At 41.1% G+C, this 22,710-nt stretch overlaps 1 protein-coding gene across 1 annotated transcript in view; it reads left to right on the forward strand.

Moving 5' to 3' along the window:
• The window catches only part of LOC131680308 (calcineurin-binding protein cabin-1-like), a 1,393,806-nt gene that overhangs the window by 1,053,654 nt on the left and 317,442 nt on the right, over positions 1–22,710 (forward strand). The gene's annotated exons all lie outside the window — the stretch shown is intronic.

Raw genomic sequence — 22,710 nt, forward strand, 5'->3', positions numbered from 1 at the left:
AAGATACTTAAATGCAAGCAAGTATCACACGAAGTAGATAAAAAAGTTTAGCGAATGTCTGACTCGTTTCGAGTGACGTTCGCTGGGTCTGCGCTGCCCAACTATGTCATTATCGATAAGATTCGTCTCCCTGTTCGCCTTTTTATCCCTCGTGTGGTGAATTGCCTTAATTGTAAACAGCTTGGCAACACAGCCACTTACTGTTCCAATAAGGCACGGTGTGGCAAATGTGGGGGTTCTCATCAAGAGGATACATGCAATGAAAATTCAGAAAAATGTTTAATGAGCGGAGAAAACTCGCATGAGCTCCTTGCATGCCCCATTTATAAATTGCGCGAGTATAAAATTAAACGATCCTTGAAGGAGAGGTCTAAGCGCTCCTATGCAGAAATGTTGAAAAATGCTACCCCTAAACCCATCTTCTTAGAACACTTACACATCTCTATTTTCGGAACAGTCTGACTCCGACGGAGCGTGCGAAGGTACATCATTTGTTTTACCCGGAAATTCCAGAAAATGAAAACAGTTTTCTTTTCCCAAGCTGCCCAGAAAGGGCCTTAAAATTTCTCCACCAATAGATAAACTGCGCCCAAAACCGAAAAATTCCGATTCAAAACCGAAATCAATTCCGCCCGGTTTTGGGAACTTACAATGCAAACAGAACACCATTACTGGAAATAATAAAATTTCGGCTTCCTCTGAGCCTCAGCCGGGGGTAGGATTATTGAAATTTTCTGAAATTGTTGATTGGATTTTTAAAGCATTCAATATTTCTGAACCACTAAAGAGTATACTTTCAGCTTTCCTCCCAACAATTAGAACATTTTTAGAGCAGCTGATTGCTCAATAGCCCATCCTTGCAGCAATTATATCCTTCAATGGTTAATTCAACTCCTAAGGTGAAAGACTCCATCACTGTTTTACAGTGGAATTGCAGAAGTATCATACCAAAAATTGATTCCTTAAAAATTTTACTGCATAATTTAAAATGCGATGCTTTTGCTCTATGTGAAACATGGCTTACCTCAAACATTAATTTCAACTTAAATGATTTCAACATTATTCGCCTAGACCGAGACACCCCGTATGGAGGAGTGCTTCTAGGAATTAAAAAGTGCTATTCTTTCTATAGAATTACCATCCCCATGATTGCTGGCATTGAGGCTGTAGCAGTCCAAACGAATATTAAAGGCAAAGACATGTCTATCGCTTTTATATATATATACCTCCCAAAGTTCAAATTGGACAACGTCAAATTTTTGAGGTAGTGGAATCCATGGCTGCTCCGCGTCTGATACTGGGAGACTTCAACTCGCACGGAGTATTGTGGGGTTCCCTCTACAATGATAATCGATCCTCTTTGATATACAATGTTTGTGACGAATTTAATATGACAGTTTTAAATACTGGCGAAACAACACGCATCCCCAGACCTCCTGTACGTCCAAGTGCATTAGATCTATCTCTGTGCTCGACATCACTTCGGTTAGATTGCACGTGGAAGGTTGTACCTGATCCTCACGGTAGCGATCATGTGCCAATCGTTGTTTCAATTAACAGTGAATTAGGCCTTACGAATTCAATCAATGTTCCTTATGACTTAACACGAAATATTGATTGGAAAACATACGAAACATTAATTTCCACTTCTCTTGCTTCGACAGAAGAGCTACCCCCTACCGAAGAATATGAATTCCTAGCGGGTTTAATTATTGAAGCAGCAGAACAAGCCCAAACGAAATGCAATCCTGGAATGACAATAAATAGACGGCCCCCTAATCCTTGGTGGGACAAAGAGTGCTCTGATGCATATGAAGCTAAACAAGTTGCCTACAAAGAAATTATGAAACAGAAAGGGGGTATACGTGAGAGCTTTGAAAATTATTTCATTTTGCAAAACAAATTTGACAGTATACGTCGTGCCAAAAAGTCTAGTTATTGGAGACGTTTCGTTGATGGCTTGTCAAGAGAAACATTAATGAGTACTCTTTGGAACACAGCCAGAAGAATGAGGAATCGAAACGTGACTAATGAAAGCGAAGACTATTCGAATCGTTGGATATTTAATTTTGCCAAGAAAATTTGTCCAGATTCTGCTCCTCCGCAGAAAATCATTCGCGATGCTCCCACAAGTAACGATTTCATAGATTCGCCTTTGACAATGATGGAATTTTCAATTGCACTCCTCTCATGCAACAATAATGCTCCGGGACTAGACAGAATTAAATTCAACTTGGTGAAGAATCTGCCTGACCTAGCAAAAAGACGCTTGTTGAATTTATTCAACAAGTTTCTTGAGCAGAATATTGTTCCGCGTGACTGGAGACAAGTGAGAGTTATCGCCATTCCAAAACCGGGAAAACCAGCCTCCAATCATAACTCGTATCGACCGATTGCAATGCTATCCTGCATCAGGAAATTGTTGGAAAAAATTATCCTACTACGTCTCGACAATTGGGTTGAGGCGAACGGCTTGCTATCAGATACCCAGTTTGGTTTTCGGAGAGGAAAGGGAACGAATGATTGCCTAGCGCTACTGTCGTCAGAAATCCAACTCGCTTACGCAAAAAAAAGATCAAATGGCGTCTGTGTTCTTAGACATAAAAGGAGCATTCGACTCAGTCTCCATTGATGTTCTCTCGGTGAAGCTACATCAATGTGGTCTTTCACCGATATTAAATAATTATTTACACAATTTATTGTCAGAAAAGCACATGCATTTTTCATCTGGCGATTTAGCGACACGCAGAATAAGTTACATGGGCCTCCCACAAGGCTCTTGTCTAAGTCCCCTTCTCTATAATTTTTACGTGAATGACATTGATAATTGTATTGTCAGCCCATGCACTCTAAGACAACTTGCAGATGATGGGGTGGTTTCTGCCACAGGACCAAAAGCTATAAATTTACAACAACCATTGCAAGATAGCTTGGATAATTTATCAATTTTGGCGTATAAAACTGGGCATCAATTTCTCTACGGAGAAAACAGAGTTGGTCGTTTTCTCAAGAAAGCGTGATCCGGCTCAGCTTCAGCTTCAGTTGGTTGGTAGAACGATAGCCCAAGTCCTGACTTTTAAATACCTTGAGATTTGGTTCGATTCTAAAGGCACATGGGGAGGCCACATTAGGTATCTAATAACGAAATGCCAACAAAGGATAAATTTTCTGCGAACAATAACTAGATCATGGTGGGGTTCTCATCCAAGTGACATGATAAGATTGTATCAAACAAAAATACTTTCAGTAATGCAATATGGGTGCATCTGTTTCCGTTCAGCTGCGAACACTCACATTATTAAACTGGAACGGATACAGTATCGTTGTTTACGAATTGCCCTAGGTTGCATGCAGTCGACCCATACGATGAGTCTTGAAGTACTAGCGGGAGTACTTCCTTTAAAAGACCGATTCTGGGATCTCTCCTCTCGTTTACTTATTCGATGTGAGGTTATGAACCCACTGGTAATTGAAAATTTTGAAAGACTTGTTGAGCTTCAACCCCAAACCAGATTCATGACAGTGTATTTCAATCACATGTCACAAGAAATAACGCCTGCTAGGTATGTTCCCACATACGTCAATATACTATATACTCCTGAATCCACTTTATTCTTCGACACGTCCATGCAAGCAGAGATTCGTGGAATTCCGGATCATCTACGCTCGCGGGAGATCCCTAAAATATTCACAAGTAAATATCAACACATAGACTGCCTTAAAATGTTTTACACTGATGGGTCACAAATCAGTGAGGTCACTGGTTTCGGTATTTTCAACAATAATTTTTCAATTTCTCTCAAACTTGCAGAACCCGCCTCTGTTTATATAGCGGAACTAGCAGCAGTTCACAATAGTTTGCAAATAATTAATACTTTACCCCCGAACCATTACTTTATCCTCACTGATAGTCTCAGCACAATTGCAGCTCTACGCTCAAAGAGGATTGATAATCAAGATCCATTCTTTTTGGGGAAGATACGAGAATCTCTGAGTAACCTAACAAGAAAATGTTATAAATTTACCCTAGTGTGGCTCCCCGCCCATTGCTCTATTGCGGGTAATGAGAAAGCTGATAATTTAGCCAAGATTGGTGCACTAGATGGTGAAATATATGAAAGACCCATCGCTTACAATGAATTTTATAGCGCTTCTCGACAGAGGACATGGGACGATGGCTACACTCAATAATCCCTAAAGTATCAACGAAGGCATGGTTCAAAGGATTGGATGTAAGTCGGGACTTCATCCGTGTGATGTCAAGGCTCATGTCCAATCATTATACTTTAGATGCGCATCTCCGTCGTATTGGGCTCGCTGAGGGTAATCATTGTGCTTGTGGAGAGGGTTACCATGACATTGAGCATGTTGTTTGGTCCTGCACTGAATATCGTGAAGCCAGATCACAATTAGTAGATTCTTTACAAGTCCGAGGAAGACCAATCCATGTTCCTGTTAGAGACATCCTGGCGTATCGCGATCCTCTATACATGGAACTTATCTATCATTTTCTAAAAACAGCGTCTGTCAAAATTTAATTAAATTCATCTCCTCATACTCTCATCCAAGCCTAATCATTCACCAATTAAAGTGTCCTAGAATATTCAGTTTTTAAATTTAGACAATAACAGAAAAAAGTAAATAAATACACCCGAAAATACTAGATCATTACGAAATATAACAATGTAAGGAAAAAAGCAAACAATAAAGTGATTTCAGTGTTAGTTTTAGACAAATTACTAGTATAGGTAAAATTAGTCTTAAGGATTTTTGTAACGTGCTATGTAAAAAAAAGAAACTGGCGTAAAAAGCTTTTGCAAATGCCGTGTCAAATAAACGTACGGAAAAAAATAAGCAGAACTTGACATATCATGCCAGACTACTCCGCCGGTTGGACGATACTGCCGGACGGAAACTGAACAGCATGGTTACTCATACCCACAGCCCCGCCGTACCGATTGCTAACCGAACAGGATCATCATCTGACTACTGACACTGTTCTAGTTTATTTGATTGAGTCCTGCTCGTTACCGGAATTACCCAGACAAATCACTTCACGAGCGAAAAACGGCCATGCACTACTACCCTTATATTTGAGAAAGAGCTATTAATCTGTCTTACCTCAATAAGTTCGGACCTGTTAAGTTTTCCCGTGTTGAGTCAAATTAAGCCGCAGGCTCCACTCCTGGTGGTGCCCTTCCGTCAATTCCTTTAAGTTTCAATTTTGCAACCATACTTCCCCCGGAACCCAATCGCTAATTGGCATAGTTTACGGTTAGAACTAGGGCGGTATCTAATCGCCTTCGATTCTCTAACTTTCGTTCTTGATTAATGAAAGCATCCATGGCAAATGCTTTCGCTTTAGTTAGTCTGACGACGGTCTACGAATTTCACCTCTCGCGCCGTAATACTATTGCCCCCAACTACTTCTGTTAATCATTACCTCTTGATCTGGATTACAAACCAATGAATATTAAGACCGAGGTCATATTCCATTATTCCATGCAAGATTATTCGCGGCCATAGTGATAGCCTGCTTAGAGCACTCTAATTTGTTCAAGGTAATAGCAGCTGGGCTTGTGGGAAAAGCCAGCACCCGATAAAAGGCAACAAACGCCACAACGACACACACGAACCAGGATAGGCCGCGCGGCCGCACCCAGTCTTATAGTCTCAACAATCCAGTGACCTACTACCATTATTAGGAGTAGCACCCGTGTTGGATAAGAATAAACTTCGAACGTTTTAACCGCAACAATTATAATATACGCTAGTGGAGCTGGTATTACCGCGGCTGCTGGCACCAGACTTGCCCTTGATCCTTGTTGAAGGATTTATGCTCAACTCATTCCAATAATAAGGCATCAAGTGCTGCCTTATATTGTTATTTCTCGTCACTACCTCCCCGTGCCGGGATTGGGTAATTTACGCGCCTGCTACCTTCCTTGGATGTGGTAGCCATTTCTCAGGCTCCCTCTCCGGAATCGAACCCTGATTCCCCGTTACCCGTTGCAACCATGGTAGTCCTCTATACTACCATCAATAGTTGATAAGGCAGATATTTGAAAGATCTGTCGTCGGTGCGAGACCATACGATCAACAAAATTATCCAGATTTCAACTCCAGAGTCACGGAGGACGATTGGTTTGACTAATAATTGCACGGGTTCCGCGAGGTCTCTGCATATTGCATGTATTAGCTCTAGATTTTCCACAGTTATCCAAGTAACTAGTGAAATGATCTTGTAAATTATAGCTGTTATACTGAGCCTTATGCGGTTTCACATTAAATCTGTTTGTACTTAGACATGCATGGCGTAACCTTTGAGACAAGCGTATATTACTGGTAGGATCAACCAGAATTCGTCAGTCACAACAACACAACACGTTGAAGCAAGGCCCGCTTCAATCTCTCTTTTGTTATTGTACCTCCTCTCGCGCTGCTGCTATGTGCTGCTGCTGTGTGTTCTGTTCCAGAGGGATCCACCCGCACACACCACATCGGCGGCATCGCGCATCATCATCGAACCTCACCACAACGTTTTTCAGTAGTAAAAAATCGTTTCCTCTTTCGCATGAGACGCTCACACACGCGCAAACGCAAAGGCCATGCAGTTTGGCGCGGGGGGTCAAGCAAAATAATCGTCAAAAGATTCCCATCTTTGCCTCTGTATCACACCCGGCGGGTTGTGGTGTTGTCATAATCCATGCTACTGTCGCTATCTATCGCTTTTAACGTGGTAGCCGTATAACATTCATAAGTTAACATTAATGTGTTAACCCTCACCCTCGTGTCGCGTGTCGTAAGAGAACCGGTAATCAGCCCGACCAAGCAAACAGGCAACCCCTGCGCCATGTAAGACCAATCAGCCAATTCTCTAACGTGCCCTCGCTTCGCCTATCCGCACAACAGTGAGCCACGCGCTGTAACAGTCACCCCCGATGTGACCAACCACAGCCGCCAACTTTCTTACACGCCCTCGCTTCGCCTATCCGCACAGAGAGCCACTGCTGGCTAAACAAAAATTTGTATCGCATTTTGCATAACTTCCTTATGTCCGGCCAGCCTTCCTCTCATCACCACAAGCCAACCCTCTTACATGTTTTCGCCTCTTGGCTGCCATACGAACCCATACACACAATGTGTATTTGCATTTTGCATAATTTCTCTATGTCCGGCCAGCCTTCCTCTCATCACCACAAGCCAACTCTCTCACACGGTTTCGCCTCTTGGCTGCCATATGGACCCATACACACAATGTGTATTTGCATTTTGCATAACTTCTCTATGTCCGGCCAGCCTTCCACTCATCACCACAAGCCAACCCTCTTACACGCTTTCGCCTCTTGGCTGCCATACGGACCCATTCATACATTGCGTGTTTGCATTTTGCATAACTTCTCTATGTCCGGCCTGCCGGTGCCGGTCACACACCATGGCATGGACCTGTGTTTTGCATTTTGTCTAACTTCCACTTATGCCTCATAAGTGTGTATGATCGGCATGTGTTGTACCGCCATACTGCCGGTGCCGGTCACACACCATGGCATGGACCTGTGTTTTGCTTTTTGCCTAACTTCTAGTTATGCCTTATAAGTGTGCATGGTCGGCATGTTCTAGTGAACGTATCTCAGTCGGTATTGATATTACGAGTACGGGCCTGATATTTTGGTGGTAGGCAAAGCCTACTAGGGTCATTCGAATGCCGAATAGTGACTTTTTTGCTATATCTGGTATCGAATATAACTTCTAAACGGGTCAACCAAAAAATGTCAAATAACCTTCTACGGACTGCCAATCTAATGTATAACATTCCGCTAGAACATTTCCTGGGATAAATACCCAAGTAGGCGAAAATACAATTCCCGTAAGTGTCCTCTTACATGCAACGTATAAAAGACGCACACTTTGTATTACCGCTACCACAGCAGCACATCAAGCATAGACGCATACGCTAGGTGCGCCACGCACCTTCTCGTTACCGTCGCTCAGCTTGCAAATGCAAAGCCAGCTGCGTGTTTGTATAGGCACGCACAGCCAGTCCAATGAAGAACCCGACCAGCAATTGGCACAATAAGAGAAGTTTTCAAATCTGCTTTGTGCGGATCTTTCGCTGGTAAAATAAGAGAAGTTTCATATTCTGCTTTGTGCGGATCTTGCTAGCGACGGTCGCTTTCGCAGCCGTCTCGGATGGGATTGATTTTGCATTTTGTTTAATTTTGAACTATGCCTCATATTGCCATTGCTCGCAGTACAGACATAGTGTATGGTTTTGCCTGTCGGTGTGCCGCGGGTAGCCGATCAGTGCACTTCGCACTATTAACGATTTCAACCGGCATTGATACTACGATACCCACGGTGGTATCCACTTAGCGTTTATATGCGCATCCGTGTAGTTGCCGTCGCTCACTCAGCGTGTTTATATCCCAGCTCGCTGCCATTGCAGACCGTGAGGCCGATGGCTGTTTGTATACATAACAATTTTTTTGTATACGGGAGGACCGACACACTTTCTGGCGCACCCTATATATATATATATATATATATATATATATATATATATATATATATATATATATATATATATATATATATATATATATATATATATATATATATATATATATATATATATATATATATATATATATATATATATATATATATATATATATATATATATATATATATATATATATATATATATATATATATATATATATATATATATATATATATATATATATATATATATGCCGCCAAAATTGGTCAACTATGTATCTAATCTAGCAAGCTTCCAATTAGTCCTTGATGCTTCTTTCGGTTCGATAAGATCTTGCTGCCTTTGAACCACTCCATTTGAATTCAGTAGCAGGAAATGGTTCGGAGTTAGTGCTTTTTGATCGTCTGCTTCTAAGGAGATGAAAGTCAACGGACGTGAATTGACTACTTCTTCTGCCTCCGTTATTATGGTAGCAAAGGTTTCTTTGCTCGGGTTCATACAGGTGCTAATGGTTGCAAATGCTGTCTTCACTGAACGGACAAGTCGCTCCCACGAGCCCCCCATGTACGGGACAGATGGCGGGTTTAACACCCATTTAGTGTTGACATTGATGAATATTTCAGCTAGCGACTAGTTGACGGACTTCATCTGCTCTTGGAGCTCTCGGTTAGCGGCTTGGAAATTTGTACCATTGTCGCTATATATTTCAAGCGGTGATCCACGGCGTACGATGAAACGTCGAATAGCCATCTTGCAGGACTCCGTTGACAACAAATGCGCTACTTCCAGGTGAACGGCGCGGACTGACAAGCACGTAAACAGTGCCACCCACCGTTTCGCTAATGATCGGCCTACTTTGACGGCCATTGGTCCGATATAGTCCAGACCAACGCAGGAGAAAGGATGGGTGAACGGACTTAGTCTAGCCTTTGGTAGAGGTGCCATCTTGGGTTGCAGCGGCTTCGCCTTTTTCACTCTGCATACCATACACAGTTTGCCAGCTTTATGAACGAGAGCCCGTAGGTGTGGGATTCTGAATCGCTGTTTCATCTCATTCACTACTGTGTTGTTGTTCACATGTAGGTAGGTTCGATGATACCGGTCCGCTATAAGAAAAGTAACACGGTGGTCTCTTGGCAGGATGATTGGATTCTTGGCATCATACGAGACGAAAACAGCTTCTCCAATCAGCCCGTGTTCATCCAGAAACCATCCAGAAACGGAGACATATTGTAAAGTGGACTGGAACTGTTCAGTGTTTTCTTGACGTTACCCTGAACCTAGTTTTCCTGGTGTTTTTTCAGTAGCACAATTTCATCTAAATAGATAGTCGATTGGACAGCACGCCAGAGCACGTTTTCAGCAGCTGCTAGCTCCTCGTTTGTGAGACGACCGACTTCTCTCAACTGCCTGTTTGTCTTTCGGCAGCTGACAGCGAAACGGCATACATACGCTATTGATCGATGGAGACGCTCCCATTTCGAGAAGTGTGTCCACTCTATGAAACCATCAGCCAGCTGTGTCTGGTGTACGAAGCATGGTCGCAGCTCCTCAACCATGGTGAGCGTCGCAGGGTCCATTTGTGGCCATTGCGTGATTGTGCGTTTCAGGACTTCCGGACCAGCAAACCAGCAACCTCTCGCGGACAGCTCTGGCCCTTTTCCCCATTTCGTCGCTAAATCCGCTACGTTGAACTTAGTTGGAATCCAGCGCCACTCATCGGGGTTTGTTATAGAGAGAATTTCACCTACTCTGCAAGCCACGAACTGCCGGTAACAACGGTGGTCCGAAAGGATCCACGCTAGCACCGTTTTAGAATCTGACCAAATGAATCTGCGAGAAATTGTTAATGAATGAGTCTCTCCGATCGTTTTCATCAGCCTTGCTCTTATCAACGCAGCCTGGAGTTCCAACTTTGGTACGGAGAGAGATTTTAGTGGTGACACTTTCGCCTTCGCGGTAACCAACGCGATATGAATTTCTCCGCCAATCACCGCGCGAAAATACGAAACACATGCGCATGCGCTCTCGCTGATATCCACAAACACGTGCAGTTGTAGGTCTTCTATTTCTGATGACGTAATTCCTGGGAAGTAGCATCGATCAATTCGTATTTGCTGTAGATCACCGAACAGGCTAGTCCACACTCTCCACTGCTTTAAAATATCCCCTCCAATTTCATCGTCCCAGCTGACCTTCGTTCGCCAGATATCTTGCATAATAATCCGTCCGTGAATCAAAAAATGAGACAGCAATCCAATAGGAGCAAACTGGCTCATCACACATCGTAGGATGCCTCGCTTCATCGTGACAGCTGCCCCAACGTCCACGCTGCTGGAATACACAAATATATCATCTTTAGCAAGCCAGGACATTCCCAAGACTCGTTAAACGCAGCTGCTTTTATCCCAGTTGATAAGCTTTTGTAACGGGGTATCCTGTTCCCCGACCCGTCGAAGGACTTCTGTTGAATTGGACAACTAGCTGCATATTGTGAAGCCGCCCCTTTGATGTATAAATGCGACTTGCTTGGCGACCTTAATCGCCTCATCCTCGGTGTCAAAGCTATCGAGATAGTCGTCCACATAATGCCGACGTTGGATAGCGTCGGCCGCCCGTGGAAACTGATGGGCGTATTCATCGGCGTTGAGGTTTTTGATGAACTGGGCGGAGCACGGAAAACATGATGACCCGAACGTGGCGACGTCCATAATAAACACCCGCGACTGCTGTTCCGGATTGTTTCGCCATAGAAACCGTTGGGAGTCTCTATCTTCCTTCCTTATTTTGATTTGATGGAACATTTCGCGTATATCGCCTCCCAGTGCGACCTTCCGTTCGCGGAACCCGCCGAGAATAGTTGAAAGTGAAGCTGTTAGATTCTGCCCCTTCAGCAGCATCGTATACAGTAAAACACCATTCACTTTGGCAGCAGCATCCCAGACCAGGCGCACTTTTGTGAGTTTCTTCGGGTTATGTACTACTCTAAACGGCAGGTACCACACCTTCCGCAAATCAGCTGTTCGTAGTTCTTCTTCCTTCGCTTCGTGCATGTATTCCTTTTTTTGGTATTCCACCAGTTGACGTCGTACGCTTTCACCAATACTCGAATTCGTCTTCAAGCGCCTCTCGAAGCACTCCAATCTACGAACTGCCATGCCGTAACTATCTGGAAATTCGACGTAGTCATAACGCCACAATAATCCGGTTTCGAAACCTATTTTTACTCGCTTTGTTGTCTGTTCCAGAATACTTTTTGTCCGTTTGTCTTCTTCCGAGTCCGGGCTACGGTCGACTGACACGCCAAAACTTTCTACAGTGAAATACTGTTTGACCAACTCGTGCAGTTCGTTGTCCGCTGAACACTCGCAGATATGCAAGTTGAAACTTGAAGGCTTTCCTCTGCCTACCGTAGGACCGTAGACAGCCCAATCTAAACGGATCTTCGCGGCGATGGGTTCTCCTTGTCGACCTTCTCGGATTAACGTCGTTGCAGTCAGGTATGCGTGCTTTACTCCTATGAGTGTACCAGGAGTCACGCCTTCGAAACTCTTGACCGGTAGATTGCGTAGGTGTTCGTACCGACGAGCCAGTTCGTCGTATCGTAGCGTTTGCTTCGGAGGCGCCAATGAACGGACTGTCCTGATGTCGTCGATCTTGTACCGCGATCTGTCTTCGTCGCCGTATCTCAAGTGTGATTTGTTGGGAATCTGCTTCCACTCGGGTGACGTTCCCAGTCCAAGAGAGACATAACGACCGTTTGACGCCCTCAGATTTCAGTTCATCTGCAATTCTCTTCTCCACGAGCGCAACCGACGACCCCTCGTCGATAAACGCGTGAGTGTGTATTGATCTTCCTTGGTAATGAAGATTTACCGGGAGAATACGGAAAAGCATTGTACCTTTCATGTGGTGGTGTGATATTACCCCTTCCGATGCTTGTTGTCTTTGTCCCGAAGGACCGGGAACTTGGTGAACCGGGATTGCCCTAGTTTTTGTCCCGTGAAGTAGTGGATGATGTCGTACCTGGCACCCTACCGCCTCACACCGAGCTTGTGACCTACATGGCCTTCTACCGTGCCTTCCAAGACAAACTAGGCACAAGTGGAGAGCATGCACTGCTTTCCATCGATCATCGCAACTCATTCGCTTAAAAGTCTCGCATTCCTTCACTTTATGGTCCCACTTATTGCAGACCAAACATGATGTCATCCGCTCCGGAGCTTTTGGTTGCTCTGGTTCAGTTGTTACTGCTTCTCTGGTATCCGGTGGCATCGTAGAATGTGCGTTGAGAAACCCCTTTGATGTTTGTAGCTTGATGGGACGTGATGCCTGTGGCTCCAAAGAAAGTGTCACGTCTGCTGCTGCTGAAACTAAGTTACTCGTGTAGCTCCCGAACAACCGCAAGTCTACTGCCAGGTACTGCCGCTTAAAAACCGCCCAATCCAATTTCAAGTGTGCGGGCAACTTGTCGACCAATTCATGAAGTAGTACCGGATTTGATAGATTAGCAATCTGTCCTGCCGCTTTCAAATGATCACAAAAGCTCTGTACAGCCAACCCAAAATGGACCAGCCTCCTCAAATTGTCTTTCTTTGGTGAAGGTACCTCACGCATCTTGGCTAACAGTGCATATATAATTTGTTCAGGGCGACCATACAATACATTCAAAGTCTGCATCACATAGGGAACTGACGACGGTAGTAACAAACGACTTCGCACTGCTTCCAATGCATTACCTTTAAGGCACCGCTGAAGGCGGCCAAGATTCTCCACTTCACTGTAACCACATGCTTCCGTTGATGTTGTATACGCACTTAAAAAAGGCCATTCCTCAGGTTGCCCGCTAAACGTAGGCAAACCTTATAGGCGTTTCGGCTCAATTTAATTCTGAAATTCTTCCCACAGTGAAGTTTAAAGAATTTGAACATGTGTGGGTTAAAGCGAACATTTCAGGTGAAATACATGTTTTTGCCTCTGTATATTTCCCACCAGAGCATGCTAATATATCATCGTATGAAGCCTTTTTCAAAATTGCTGAACAAATTTTATTTGAACTTCCGGTCGAGGTCAAAGTTCACATTTACGGAGACTTTAACCAGCGCAATGCCGATTTTATTCCGGATTCTGAAAATGAAAATATTCTAATCCCAGTCGTAGGAGAAAACGAAACATTGAATTTCATCTTTGACAAAACTGCTAGCATAGGATTAAATCAAATAAATCATGTAAAAAATCAACAGAATTGCTATCTTGACCTTTTATTTACAAACACTCAGGATGATTTCTGTGTATCTGAATCTTTGGCTCCTTTGTGGAAAAATGAAGCTTTTCATACTGCTATTGAATTTTCTTTGTTCAGCCATAAAAATCAAGAACCCAACGTCTATGACTTTGAGGAAGTCTTTGAATACCATAAAGCTAATTATGACAATATCAGACGGAAGGTAGGTAATGTCGACTGGCAAAATACTCTTAGGAATGAAGCGAATATTGAAACCGCCCTGGACGTATTTTACAAAATAATTTTCGAAATTATTCATGAAGAGGTGCCCATTAAGAAGAAAAGACGACACGGTAGCTCGAAGCATCCTATTTGGTACAATAGGCTAATTAAAAATCTGAAAAATAGGAAACAAAAAGCCCACAAGCTATACAAGAAAAATCAAAATAACGAGCACTTGGAACAATATCTCGACATTTGCGATAAACTAAATATTGCCATAGATTTTGCACTTGCGGATTACAACTCCAAAACTGAACAGCAGATTAAATCCAGTCCAAAGAATTTTTTTAACTACGTCAAAACTAAATTAAAATCAGACAATTTCCCATCAACAATGCACTTGGATGACAACGTACATAATAGCCCGAAAGAAATCTGCAACCTATTTGCAACATTCTTCCAAGAAATATATACAACTTTTTCTGAACAAGACCGCGATCGCGATTATTTTGCTTTTCTTCCAGATTTTCCTATGGATATTGGTGTCAGTCATGTCATAGTGGAGGACATTTTCAACGCTCTAAACCATTTGGATTCATCAAAAGGTGCTGGCCCTGATGGAATTCCACCATTATTTATGAAAAACCTAGCAACCGAGCTTACAACTCCATTGTTCTGGCTCTTTAATATGTCTTTACAATCTGGAGAGTTTCCCAAAACATGGAAGAGTTCTTTCTTAGTACCTATATATAAATCTGGGAAAAAATCTGACGTTCGCAATTATCGTGGAATAGCCATATCTCCAGCATTCCGAAACTTTTTGAATCAATCATTAATGAAAAAATATTTCTTCAAATAAAAAAACAGAATTACTAACCTCCAACATGGCTTCTTCAAAGGTCGTTCGACCTCAACAAATTTACTAGAATTTATTAACTATTCACTGATTGCAATGGACAATGGAAACTACGTGGAAGCACTTTACACAGACTTTAGTAAAGCATTTGATCGAATCCACATCCCAATGTTACTTTATAAATTAAAAAAGATGGGAATTGAGCCTGAGCTGCGTACGTGGTTAGAATCATATCTATCCAACCGCCAGCAAATAATCAAATTCAAAGGAAAGCAATCTAATCCAATTGAAGTCACCTCAGGAGTTCCACAAGGCTCTCATTTAGGAACTCTATTGTTTATTTTATATGTGAACGATATTTCCTTCCTTCTCAAAAAACTGAAAGTACTAATCTATGCCGATGACATGAAACTTTACTTGGAGATAAGAAATGCCGAGGATATTGATACATTCCAAAACGAAATTCTAGTTTTCCACACGTGGTGTCAAAAAAGCCTCCTACAGCTAAACGTGAAAAAATGCAATTCAATCACTTTTAGTCGAAAACGACAAACATCGAATGTTGTGATTACCTTAGGAAGACAGACTGTAGCAAAATGTGAAAGAATTAGGGATTTAGGCGTTATATTAGATTCCAAGCTAAATTTTATTGATCATTATAACACAATTATTCACAAAGCTAACAACATGCTCAGTTTTATAAAACGCTTTAGTTATCATTTTGTAGATCCGTATACAATCAAAACATTATATATTGCTTATGTTAGGTCGATATTGGAATATTGCAGCATCGTTTGGTGCCCTTTTTCAAGCACACATGAAGAACGAATAGAATCTGTACAAAAACAATTCATATTATTTGCCCTTCGTAAACTAGGTTGGATAGCATTTCCTCTGCCATCTTATGAAGCACGCTGCATGCTTATCAATATGCAAACATTGAAGGAACGTCGTGAATTTGCAATGCTTTCGTTCATTAATAATATCGCCTCGCATCGTATTGATTCAGCCGAAATTTTATCCAAATTGAACTTTTATGCACCTTCTCGACAGCTACGAAACCGAAGCATATTCTCAATAACTCCATATCGCACAAATTATGCAAAATATGGCCCTATAAATCGAATAATGGCTGTTTATAACCGCTATTGCGAATCAATTGATTTTACAATGTCCAAACTAAAACTCACACAATATTTTATACATAAAAGAAATTCTAACGCATAAGAAAATGATTCTGTAAAAACTGAAATTGTTTTATTTATAATAAAATTACGTATATATATATATATATATATATATATATATATATATATATATATATATATATATATATATATATGTATATATATATATATATATATATATATATATATATATATATATATATATATATATATATATATATATATATATATATATATATATATATATATATATATATATATATATATATATATATATATATATATATATATATATATATATATTTAGTAAATAAGAAAAATGTAAACATTACTGTAACTATACCAGTCTACATCGATTGACGAAATAAATAAATAAATAAATAAAAAGTCGGTTTTCAGAGCAATTGCAATACCTTTCTATTAAGAAAGGCAAAAATTCAATAAGATTTTTTTGGCTGTTTTTGACAAAAAAAGGCAATACGTTTTGCCTTTCTCATATAGAAAGGATATGCAATCACTCTGAAAACCGACTTTTTAACCGAGGCCCTGAGGGCCGAGTCTCACATACCATTCGACTCAGTTCGTCGAAATTGACAAATGTCTGTATGTGTGTGTGTGTTTTAAAAACTAACTCACTTTTCTCAGAGATGGCTGAACCGAATCGCTCAAACTTGAACTTCAAATGAAAGGTATAACACTCCCATAACCAGAGTTAAAAATAATCGAAGCTCTTTTTTGACGGCTGAAAATGAACCTGGCGCGACTCGCGGTGAATAGAAAAAATATTCATTCAAATATCCATCCTTATTCATTCAGTTGAATATCGTTCAGTATATTCATTTCACTAATTATCTAGGAAAATGTTTTCAAATGCCGGTAAAGCATATGGAACAACAATCATCATCGCTTACATTATGCCAGGGCCTACTTTGATGCGTTTGATTCGTTGCTGCGCGGTCGCTTCGTGTAATAATCGGAGACGAATGAAAATTTGCATGGATGAATGGGCGGTTTGTTCGTTTGACGTTTTCAGCTGCGTCACTGAATATTGAAAATGAATGCGGCTGAATATGATCAATTTTCATTCAATGAATTTGAATATTTTTAACTCTGCCCATAACCTGCTATTGAATTTTTGTCGATCGGACTTCCGATTCCGGAGTTACGAGTTGAAGAGTGCGGTCACCCAGCAAATTCCCATATAAAATGGTAATATCATGATGTCCAAATGGTCTAATACACATTAAAAAGGGTGCAACATAATTCGAATTTGCGAATGATCATTCTAAGCAGCTTTGACCACATTGGCCACCTATGACGGTTCTTGATGCCCCGGGTACTTTCCAAGTTCGTAAGTTAATCTCACACCTTTTTCTCAGAGAATTCTTTACCGATTTTCATAAACTTGGTTTCAAATGAGAGATACAATACTCCCATGGACTGTTATTGAATTTCATTCGTGTCTGACATTTGGTTCCGGAGTTACAGGTTGTTTATTGCGACCACATAGAAATTTCCCATATAAACCGGTAAAAACGTACTGCTTCAAAGCATAAAAATACATTTCTATTTGCAAGTCTAGATTACATCATTTCTATTTGCAAGTCTAGATCACTGATGGCCAATCAAAGATTCTTTGATTATAATGTCCACTATTGTCAGTTCCGGAATTTTTGGGTTCTGGACATATTCCAGAATTAGTCACATCGATTACTCGGTGATGACTGAGCCGATTTTCGTAAACCAAATCTCAAATGGAGGGTATAATATGCTGTTGGGTGTTGCATACTCCATCAGCCCCCTCTTAACTTCGGCCACGCCATCTCTTTCTACATCAACGCCCCCCTCCCTCCCCTTTGACCTATATTCTCTTCATCCGCCATATACATTTTTAGAGAATTTCATTTCATAGCCATGTATTATAAGTGAATTTGGAGTCGCTGAGCTTAAATTTGATATCGAAAAGATCAGATCAATTCATCTTATAGTGATAAATTGATTTTGTCACACATTTTATGATATAAGTTTTGCCAATAGTTGGTAATGAATACGAAAGAGAACATAAATAAACTATTCGATTTCATTATCGTCAATTCGGTCGTTGCGGATTAGATTTCAACGTACTTTAGTGAACTGTAACTTATTTTTACTACAAATTTTATATAAAATGATGGAATCTATCGACATTCTTACTATGACTTTCAGCTATCAACTCGGTATCGTTTGTTGGCTTTAATCGACGATTTCATTAATTGTATGTTTAGGCTAGCCTCAATTCGGTTGATTTCTTAGCTGTATTTTCGATTTAGGTATAACACTTTTTTACATTTTAACGACATTTAATTAGCTTAAGATTACTGGGTTAGGTAGGGAAAGTTATGAAAATTTAGAGCCATAGTACTCAAATGAGAGCAATGATGTGAAGTATACAGATCGGAAAACTCGAAGTATCTTTAGAAAAAGCGCTTCTGTTATAATTTAGCCAAATATTAAAAGACGCCTTTCTACTACTTATGCGCAAATTAATAAGTAGCTCGTTAGCTTAGTGTCGATTATCAGAGATAGTACTTCATCAGCCTTTAACTTCGCAAATTCTGTAGCATAAGCACTCAAGTTAACTAGCAGAATTTTCATAATAACTTGCATCAATTTTAGACAATTCTAATACAGTGAAGATCCGTTTGGTGAGTTTTAGGCTGTTAAAACGGGGATATTGACAAAATCGGGACATATATTTTTCTTTCTTTTTAACAACCGAAGTTCTTAAAATATTCTTCTTAAGTCCCTAGATATAGCTTAATAACCCTTTCCGATTATTTAGTTTAAATTTCGCTTAATAGGGTCAGACAGCGCAAAATTGAAAATAAAATTACAATTTGATTTTTTTCATATTAAGGATCTCTAAGATAAGAAAAATATGCTCAAGAAAAAATTTACTCGAATTCGACTTGGTTCATCTGCTAGAGCCCATCAAACTACCAACTATCGATTTTCATATGAGGCTGACAAAATCGTGGGCTGATAAAATCGGGTCTTCACTATAATCTATCAATCGTACAACAACATGACAACAATGTTCCATAAATACCTTCTCATCTCATTGCGACTGTACTCTCCGCAAAATAGATCTTTGTCACACACGTCCCTTCGCGAACTAGTCCATTGTTCACATTGTTCTTTCAAATTGATGTTCTTTGGGTGTTTCAAACAACTCGAATAATTAAAAATCATATTCGATTTTGTTCTGTTTGCTTTCGTCCATTTCTGGACAGCCAGTTTATAAAAGGAGCAAATGAGTTATTTTAAATCTGCAATCTTTTCCTAATACACTAGTTATAACACTATTTGTAACTTGTATGGACTTGTCAGCTTCAGATTTATCCAAATCTGAAAAAATCAGATCCGTCCAGATTTCGAAAATATATATTTTAGCTAATTGTCAGCACAAATAACGTAGCTTTTTGCCTTTCTCATACAGAAAGGATATACAATCACTCTAAAAATCGTCAACCTGATCCCGGCATTGACATAAGGTTTCTGGGTTTTAACAGGAGAGATTTACACCCCCTCCCGATCACCGGTCACCACCAATTTAAATTCCCCTTAGATCACCCCTCATTGGACCCTCCGCCCAGACCACCACCCGATCCATCACTCATACCCCTCCCCCTCTCAACCCCATCATCTTTATACCACCGCTACAGCACAAGACATTCCGAATTAAGCTGGGGAGTGGTTCGTTCGTAGTTAGTAGGAAGACAACATTGAACTAATGCTAATTAGGCTAATAAAGTATGATATTTTTTGTTTCAATTGTTTCACCGTCGACACATAGCTCATCAGGTTCGTGGCTGGCAAACTATTGTGTGTAGGTGTAAAGTGTACTAAGAATGTAGTAGATGTTTCGATAATTGAAACGAACATTACCAGCCACTCATAGTTTAAAGAAAAGAGAAAGGCACAATTGCACCACTAGGTGGATTAAAACAGGTTTTGCCTTTCTCATATAAAGAAAGGCTATGTAATCACTGTAAAAATCGACTTTTTAACCGAGGTCCGGAGGGCCGAGTGTCATACACCATTCGATTCAGTTCGTCGAGATCGGCAAATGTCTGTGTGTGTATGTATGTAAGGGTGTATGTATGTGCGGGTTTTTTTTTACAATGGAGAAGACCTTTACGTCCTAGCCCAGTACACGTGCTATTGGTAGGGTCCAATCTACCACACGGGGTGCACTGGGGCGTGTCGGGCTCGAATGGTGACCAGCCATTAATACCGACTAAACTTTATTGGGCTCCTCCCAGGAACTACCTCTCTGTATTACTTATGGGGGGATGGCTGTACTAAATGTACTCATTCACTCTCACTCACGCGTTCATACGTCCTGTATGAGGCTTACTTGGGTGCTCTCTCAATCGCACTTTGATTTACTCTCAAACACTCCCACATGAGGCTGACTTTTGTGCTCACCTTTTTCGTTCCTTGCGAGGCTGACTTGTGTGCTCACCTTACTCATTCCATGCTAGGCTTACTTTTGTGCTCGCCCCACCCATACCATGTGAGGCTGACTTGGGTGCTCACCCTATCACCTGATTCACTCTCAATCGTGCCACTCTATTGTACCTTTGTCACTCCCCCTGGCATCCCATGTGGGACATTTTTCTTAGGCCCCACTTCTGACATAGCATGCGAGGCTGACTTGTGTGCTCACCTTTTTCATCCTTGCTAGGCTGACTTTTGTGCTAGCCTCTACCATACCATGTGAGGCTGACTTTTGTGCTCACCCTTAACATGCAGTGTGAGACTGACATACAACAACAAGTCGTCGTCAAGTTCGCACGCTTTTATCGTTCGATCCAGGTGCCGTGCGCGATATTTCATTTAGTTTTTTATTAATTCAGCTTTTCGTGTGTGTACATCAATCATAATGAGTTGCGAAATTTGCACTTTCGACACTTCCGCCGATACAGTTATGTGGACGTGTATAGGTTGCCCAAGAAAATTCCACGCCGCTTGCATTGGAGTGACTATTCCGAGGGGATCACTGCGGAAGAAGGACAAGAGGGTGGACATCAACTCGTATCTATTACCGTGCTGTGAATCATGTCAAGAATTGATGCAGGCCAAGATTGAGTTCAAAGGGCTTATTGAACAACAACAACTTCTGGAATCACAACTGCAAGCCAATACGGAAGTAATGCACCGGCTCGCGTTTCAACTGGAGAAGCCTAACATAGTTCACGAAGCGATCGATGGCCTAGAAATTTTGCTTACAACAATAAAACAGGAATTGATAGCAATAAACAAAAACAGCAGTTTGACTGGAAGTGTTGTTGCCATTAAAAATCACATTTCCTCGCTATTCGATACAGCAATGACGACAACGAAAAATAATGTCTATAGCACGCTGAAAACGGTAACGTCAGAGCTATCAGCTGAACTGCGCACCATGAATGATGAAATAAACCAGCTTAATCAACTGTCTCTGGACACAGCGGCTAGTATTACTATGACGTCAAACCCGACGCTGGGGATTGATATTCTTGACGAGCTTAAGTCTCTGTCAGCGAACATATCCACCAGTCAAAACTTCACAAATTCTGCGCTAACTATTGATATCCTCGACGAACTTAAGGCGCTTTCATCAAACATAACGGCAAGTCAAAACGCTACGTCATCGCTTGATTCATGCCCCAGTTTGGAAGCCGAATTAAATAACGACAAAAATATCGATAACTCAGGTTGGCGCTTTTTGGGTACAAGGAAAGTATGGAAAGCAGACTGGAGCGATTACGATGCACGCAAATTAAGAAACCTGAATCAGCAAAAACAGGCCGAAAAGGCTAGAAGACGTAAAAAAGATCGAGGCGAAATAATAATAATAACGTTAATGAAAAAAACAAAAGCACCACAAATTTTCCTCGACCTGATCAAGAGCAAGCAGCGCGCCAGTCACGACAACCAGTTAATAGTAACCATACGAGTAATACCAATCGCAGAATCACATTTAGGGCCGGCAACACCCACTATAACAAAAACCATACGAGTAGTCACTACAACAATAGTTTCCTGCCACCGGATAGAGTGCTTCTTGCGGCTGCAAAAGATCATTTCTCAGGACCCCCCACGAACTATAGGCCAACAATTCAGTTTCAAAGAGGACCGACATTGAATCCCTATCCAGTGGATGATTTACCACGGTCGACGATGCAAATGCACCCAACATCGGAGCGCTTGTCAACAGTTTTGTGTAAGGCGTGCCATTCCCAACATTCGTGTTTTCGACGACATTGACGCATTCCCTAGAAGAAGGAAATGACGAGGACACCGCAGTTTGCCAAGATTCGACGCCATTTGAACGACAACAAAAAGAGGTAATCTCGATTCCTCAAGTAGAGTCGTCAGTAGAAATTTTAATTTACTGTCAAAATTTTAATAGAATGAAAAGTGCATCGAAAATGAATGAAATTCACAAGAATATTTTAAGTAGCTCCTATACAATTATTTTGGCTACAGAAACTAGTTGGGACGAAAGTGTTAGAAGTGAAGAAGTTTTCGGGAACAGCTACAATGTGTTTAGAGCTGATCGAGACATTCATATGTCTGAAAAGAAGTCAGGAGGGGGAGTTTTAATAGCAATTACATCAAAATTTAATGCAGAAATCATTACTACAAGGAAATTTAAAGAATTTGAGCATGTGTGGGTTAAAACCCATCT

Source organism: Topomyia yanbarensis, chromosome 2 (genome assembly GCF_030247195.1).
Source record: "Topomyia yanbarensis strain Yona2022 chromosome 2, ASM3024719v1, whole genome shotgun sequence".
Classification (NCBI taxonomy): domain Eukaryota; kingdom Metazoa; phylum Arthropoda; class Insecta; order Diptera; family Culicidae; genus Topomyia; species Topomyia yanbarensis.